Raw genomic sequence first — 7,745 nt, 5'->3', positions numbered from 1 at the left:
GAGAGCATCGATGAAGGGGGAGCTTCGTCAGAAGAAAGCAGTAGTTCAGGGGGAGACACGGAAAACGAACTCGACAAGGTAAGTCAGGTGTGTTCTCTTCCTCCCGATAAACTTAATAAATTTGTGAAGTTATTAACTAAAGATTGCTGTAAATTAGAAAAAGAAATAAAAAATTTAAAAATAATTTTAGTTAAATCCTGCCCTCTAGAAGAATTAGATAAATCAAAATTGGAAAATGAAAAATTGAAACCTGAAAATAATGATTTGAAAATTCAAGTAGATAATTTGAAAAACCATGCATGCTCATCTAATTCTAGAAAATTTAAAAATTTAAATTGGTATTATAGATATCACCCGGGACAAATTAAGAATATCTCTAGAAAATATGTCCCTAAGAAATTTTTAATCAATCCAGTAGGCTGAAACCTTTATTGGGTTCCTAAATCTTGCTTAGTCTAAGTTTTAAAATTAAAATTAGCGCTTTTCAGTGAGAAAATTAAACAATGAATTTCTCTATGAGGCTTTGTCTAAGGAAGTGGTTGTTGCTCCAATAACCAAGAAGGCCTAGTGCCTCGCCACGACCTGGAAGCCAAAATATTGAAATAAATGTTTAATTAACTTTCTGTCAAAGCATTAAAATTAGAATTAATTAATGCTTTCAAAGATTTTTTTTAAACATTTTTTTAAAATTATTTTTATACTTAGAAAAATACTTTTTACTGAAGTGAAATTTTTACTTAGGATTTTTTTTTAACTTAGAAAAATTCTCAAAAATCAATCTTTTAAATAAAAAAAAAAACTTTTTCCTGAAACTAAAAGTTTTCTGCTTAAGTTACTTAGAAAAATTCTCATTTTTTAAAAAAAAATATAATTTTTGCAAAGACTTAAATTTTTTTTTCAAAAATAACTTTTTGTTAATTTAGAAAAATTTTCAGAAGATATCTTTTTCTAAGTTAAAAGCCGTTTTGAAATTAAAAATTTTTGCTTAAAGCTTTTAGAAATTTTTTAAGAATCTTAATATTTTCTAAGTCTTTAACCCTTAGATTTTTTTCTTGAAACCCCATTTTTTTGTGATCAAAGGGGGAGAAGAATTAGTATAAGTCTAGGGGAAGGTAGGAGAAATTGAAAATTGAAAATTTTTGAAATTTAATTTTGTTGCACATTATTGCAATAACTTGTTTTTATGTCTAGTTTTGACCCTAACTTAACTTGGGTTGATCACACCAAAAAGGGGGAGATTGTTGGAACCCCAAGGTTGTTTTTGTATGATCAACAAGTTAAGTTAGGTCCTGTGTGTTTTAACCTTGTGTCTAAGTGTGCAGGAGCTTAGGAACACAAGTAGTCGAGCGGAAGACGCAGCTAGCGAGAAGGACGGCAGTCCGAGGGACGAGGTGCTGCGGAAGAGTACACCGACAGACGAGAAGGAAGCGTGCGGTTGTTCCGAGGGACGAAAGCTGGAGCGGAAGATTGCTCGGGGAGCAAGAGACGCAGCTAGCGAGAAGGACGGCACGCGGTGCGTCCGAGGGACGAAGACTGCGGATGAGTACGCTGGCGGACGAGAAGGAAACACGCAGCGATTCCGAGGAACAAGAAGCCGGAGGGAAGCTCGCTCGAGAAGACTGGAAGTTGGGTTCGGGTGAGCCCTTTTCCGGATGGCAGAGATCACCCAAGCGAGCGGATCCGGAGGAGAAGAACCGGACCGAGGAGGGACTGAACCAGAGAAGAGGTCCCGGACGAAAAAGTCAACGCTGTTGACTTTGGGCTCCAGGGCGCCCGGAACAGTCCGGGTCGCCCGGAGCCCTCTGGGGCGCTCGGAACCCTTCCGGGTGCCCGGACCTTGAATATTGACCAGATCGAGCTTTGACTCGATCTGAACGTTGGGGGATAAAATTTATCCCTCCTAGGGCGCCCGGAACCCTTCCAGGCGCCCCGACCAAGGCTATAAATATAGCCTTGGTCCAGAAGCTTTCAATTCATTCAGAACTCACGAATTTCTTTCAAACACTTGTACGCTTTCTGTAGTTAGCTTCTGTTGTGCGCTTCAACTTTGTAAGAGGCTTCTCCGCCTGAAGGAGAAATTCTAGTGCGATCATCTTTCTTGGATTAACAACCTCCCCGGTTGTAACCAAGTCAAAACCTGGTGCCTCGTTTTCTTTTCTGATCTTAGTTTATTGCTTTGATTATTTTACAAGTGTTAGTTTAAGAGTTCGAGAAGGGTGTTTGCGTTTTGATTTTTTCAGGGCTATTCAACCCCCCTTCTAGCCGGCCCAACGGTCCCACAGTGTCATCCATCAGATACAGAGAATGACAAAATTTTGATAGAATATATCCTGAATTTGTGAAGGAGACTTCAAACATTAGGCTAGGTCTCTGTACTGATGGATTTGCTCTATTTGGTAAATCAAAAAGAAATTATTCTTGTTAGTCAGTTATCTTAACTTTGTGTAATCTTCCATGTGGGATGTGCATGAAAACACTGTATATGTTTTTAACATTGGTTGTGTCTGACCCCCAAAATTCGAAGAAGTTAATAGATATTTATATGCAACCATTAATTGCAGAGCTGAGACAACTGTGGGATAAAGGTTTTCCTACATATGATATTCATATAATCAAATATTTGTAATGAAGGTTGCTCTTATTTGAATCATAAATAACTTTTTGACTTATGGTATGTTATCGAGATAGAGTACCACTGGGATCTTAGAATGTTTAATATGTATGGGGAGATCAAAGTCAGTTAGATTGAAACATGGAAGAAGCCGAGTTTTTTTATTATCATAAATAATTTTTACCACCAAATCATAATTTAAAAAAGAATAAAGATGAATTCACTAAGAATAGAATTGAAAGAATACCTCCGCCATTAAGATTAATAGGTGAATAGATTTGGTATAGAGTGCTTAACTTTCCATCTGCTATTGAAGAGTCACATGGTACAATATATGAATATATAAGTACACATAAATGGATAAAATAGAGTATATTTTGAGATTTACCGTATTGGAAGAGTCATTTGATTCATCATAATTTTTATGTAATGCATATTGAGAAGAATATTTTTAATAATCTAATAAATACAATGATGGATATCGCTAAAAAAAAATAAAAAATAATATGAATGCAAGAAAAGATATGTGACTCCTTTGTAAAAGACCAACTCTTGATGTCAATTAAAGTAATAAGAGACGAAGCCAAAGGTAGTTTATACATTAAATAAGAATCAGAGACATATTGTTTATGAATGGTTGAAATTATTGAGATTTTTGGATGGTTGTGTCTCTAATCTTAGGAGATGTGTCTATTTGAATGAATGCAAATTGATTGGCTTGAAAGGTCATGACTATCATATATTCATAGAAAGACTCATTCCTATTACTTTTAAGGAACCCTTACCAAATTCTGTATGGGGCGACATTTCAAAGTTAAGCATTTCCCTTCATGATATTTGTCAATAGTTTTATGACATTCACACATACAGACGTTAGAGAGAGATATTTCAATCATTATGTGTAATTTAGAAAAGATATTTCTGTAGGATCAAGACATGTGAGAGTAGGGGTGAATCACGTGATTTTAAAAAATATTTTTTGAAAACTTTTTAAAAAAAGTGCATAGTAGAAGAAAATAAAACACGAGAAAAGATAAAGTACATGATCAGTTACTTGGTTTGGAGTTTTTATCAACTCCTACTCTAAAACCCACGATCCCTCGGATCATATCAATGGGTAATCCACTAAAAACCTCTTTTGAAACCTCCGAAAGAGAGAATCAAGTACAAGAATGAAATAAAAGATAGTGTAACAACCTACACAACCTTGGGAATAATGTAAACAACTTAAATTAGATTATTACCAACACAAGATTATCAAAGTTGAGAGTTCAGGTGTTGGTGTCAGTTTGATGGCAGTGGTCGAATGTAGCAAAGCAGTAGCACAGTAGCAACACAACATATTCTACGCAGTCGGAGCAATAGAAGGATCGTTGAAGCTTGTATCTAAGTTCTATAGTTTATGCTAGCTGACTAGGTCTTTTATTGAGTGTTGAGGGCGCCTCCAACCTTATCTGAGGTGCCTCCAACCTCAAAATTGATCTCATAAACTTTGGACTCAATTAGCTCCGTGAGCTTCAGTTTCTATCTACACAAAGGCACCTCCAAGCGCTCTGAAGCGCCTCCAAGCACTCATCCGAAGTGCCTTCAGCACACTCCAGGGCACATCCCCGCAGCATAAAGTTTATCCCCTTGATGGCACCTTTGATGGGTCTAGGGTTCCTCCAAGCGAAGCTCCGAGGAACCTCGGACACTGTTCATCCGAGGAACCTAAGACACTGTTTATCCGAGGCTATTTTGCATTTAACCCTACAAAAAAGTTAATCCACAAAATAAAATATGTCCTACAAAACAGAGTTAGCATAATAATAAAATGACATTATTAATTAGATCATGCCTTCCCAAAATGAGGATCTAGTCATGGTCTTAGTTTAAGTTTTCAAAATAGACCTAAATTGGACCAACATATACAGTCCCATCACGACTCATCCTTACTAATTACTCTCCTCTAGTGACTTACCTCACTTACCATTTGCAATCACTTGACTTACCTTTTGACCCGCCAGGTCTTTCCACTAGTTGTAAGGTCCGCAGACCCAACTGACCTTCGGCCAGCTATCAGGTCCCACAGACCTAACTAGACTTTCTGACAATTATCGGGTCACTCCTTAACCTATCTGGACTTCATGTCAGTTATCAGGTCATTAGACCTAATTGCACTCCAGCCTAATGTCAAGTCCTCTAAACCCATCAATTCTTGCACACTTGGTAACAAATTTAGACAACAAAACATCTAACTTTAATCTATTTGTCATTCATCAAAACATAAGTTTGACTATTGGTACTAACTGCACCAACAATTTCCACCCTTATTTTTTGATTCAATGAAATATCTTTTGGTTCACTTGCCATATAAGGCCAAAGTTTAAGGTCGTATCTATTTTCGATAGATGTATCCATTTGAAATGTAAATCTTTCATCTTCTACATTTCATTATTACAATCATGCATAAAAATTGACAACATTTATTATATATTAATATCTAATATAATTTATTTTATTACAATCATATTCTTATATCATTTGAAAAAAAAGTGAAAAATAAGGTACAAGTTGAAGTCTTTATTATTAATGCATATATTGTGGAGGAAGTAACAACTTTTGCCTCGTATTATTTTAAGTCTCATGTTTAGAGCAAAAGGCCAAGAACGGGAAGAAATAATGAGGGGTCATATTGATCCCAATTTGAATTCATTCTCAATTTTAACTACCTTGGTTGACCAAGTGGATCATGCAAGTAGAGATACTTAATTGGTCAAAAATGGTGGGAAGCTAAGATGTATATTTTACTTAATTATCTAGAAGTATCATCATATTACGAGTTAGTGTATATATTTCCTATTTTTTTGTATTTCATATCACGTAAATTGTTTATGTTATAATTTTATTTTGTATGGTAGGATTTTGCAAAACTTATATTTTGAAATGTCGACACAATAGTTTGATCTCTTCTATAAAGAAGAATTTGCACTATGGTTCAAATCATATGTAAGTAGACAATATAAATTTGATTTACACATATATTGACTCTTAAATATATTTATTTGACTTTATGTTCATGTTAATCAAGCTCATCATGAGCAAAAATTGCTTCTCCATCTGTCATGGGGTCTAAAACTATTGGTACGTACTTGGCCAGCATATTTCATAAACAGATATAATTTTCATACTCAAGAAAATGGAATAGGGAAGACTATAATGAATAATAGGATTTGTGTTCACTCATCGAATGATTGAGGTGTAATCAATGAGTTTTATGGTTTGTTGGATGAAATTATAAAGGTAGAATACTCTAGCCCAGAAATGCCAGTTATTTTATTTATATGTCACTAATTTGATCCTATCATAGGGATGAAGGTGTATCCATGGTATAATTTGGTTGAAATAACTAATAAGAGATTGTATAAAAAATATGAATCATTTGTGTTTGGACAACAAGCGATTCAAGTATTCTATACTTCATATCCTAGTTTGAAATGTGACCAAATTATTGGTGGACTATTTATAAAACAAAAGCATGGGGAAAAAATTAAGAAATGTTGAGAAGACATTGCATATCAACAATAGGAAATTGTGAATACATATCAGACCGAGAATATATTATTCCAAAATTATGAGATCCCAGCAGAGTAGTGATAAATGTGGATGTAAGTGAAATTGATGATGATGATGACGACAACGAGGATGATGATGATGATGATGATGATGATGATGATGATGATGATGATGATGATGACAATGCAAACTTTGATTTTTGATGATGGGTAAATTTTGTTTTCTTAATATAACAAAAATATAATATTTTATTTTCATTTACGGTAATATCTTTTTATGAGTAAATTTAGTTTTAATCTATAAATTTATAAAACTCGTAGATTAATTAGTTGTGTATATAATGTTTCATTCTTAAATTTATATTTTTATATGTTAATGCACTATATTTTTCCTTATAAGTTATTAAAGGTGACATCTTAGTATTTTGTTTCCCACACTATCTGATATGTTAGCAAATATGGTAAGTTTTTTAATGTTCTTCATTATGCATCATCCTTTTATCTACTTTAACCTAATAATTTTAGTTAACACTCGTCTTGACGTGGTGGCCATAGAAGGAGTATTATTGGGCAGTATGGTTCAGTACCTTCACCCCTTGATCAGGCAAGACCTTTCCATTCACCTTTGCTAATACTTTCCCATTCACTGTCACTAGTATATTTGCCAGTACCCTCGCAAGTTCCTTTGTCCAAATACTTAGCTGCTGAGATGTAAAACACTCGAGAGTCTATAGTCTCTTACGGAGATTTGTTATAAGTACTATAATTTTAATTTCTTTTTTCAACTATCTTAATTATTTACCAATATTAATTGCTTGTAATTTTATGATAGATTTGTAAATTCTGTAAAGGTTATTCACGAGATTAATCGAATAGTGAATAACTATTGGGGAGGGGCTTCAATGACATATACAAGCACTCCGACATCCACAAAAAAGCTCTTGTTGAACCAGTTTAAGGTATATCCCCTTCAATTTATATATATAATTAAATTGAATATATAATCAATTATTTTTTATTCCATTCTAGCGGACATCCATTGAGACCCAAGAGAAGAGTTGAAAATAAGAAGAATTTTTAAGAAAAAAAGTGGCAATCATATCTAGCATATACTTAATTATGCAAACATTCATGGAAAAAAGTCACCTTGCATCACTGACGAAAATTGGACCAGAATCTCTTTTTTTGGGATACAAGGAGAGCAAACAAATCAAGCTTATAACTTTGGAGACTCGTCTGTGATGTATGCGAGAGGTTCTATCAATATTGATGAGTATACACGCTGATTGATAATTTTTTAACTCTTCTATTAATTTTTTTAATATATTTCAGACTATTTCATTATTTCTAACAATGGTTTTTTAGACTAAGGAATTAGGGAGAGAGCCATTATTTCTAGATACTTTCAACTGCACATTTAAAAAAAAAAGACAAGACTTGGAGCAGTGAAAAAGTCAAAGCAATTAAGGTATGAATAATCATATATCTTAATTTATAACTTAAATTCTATAAGTTATGTACATGCTCTCTTTATATTATATGCATTTCTAAAATATTGTTATTCTAATTTTATTTTAATT

This window comes from Zingiber officinale, chromosome 4B, assembly GCF_018446385.1.
Source record: "Zingiber officinale cultivar Zhangliang chromosome 4B, Zo_v1.1, whole genome shotgun sequence".
In the NCBI taxonomy this organism is placed as follows: Eukaryota; Viridiplantae; Streptophyta; class Magnoliopsida; order Zingiberales; family Zingiberaceae; genus Zingiber; species Zingiber officinale.
The sequence above is the reverse complement of the archived record's forward strand: the minus strand, read 5'-3'. Positions refer to the sequence as shown.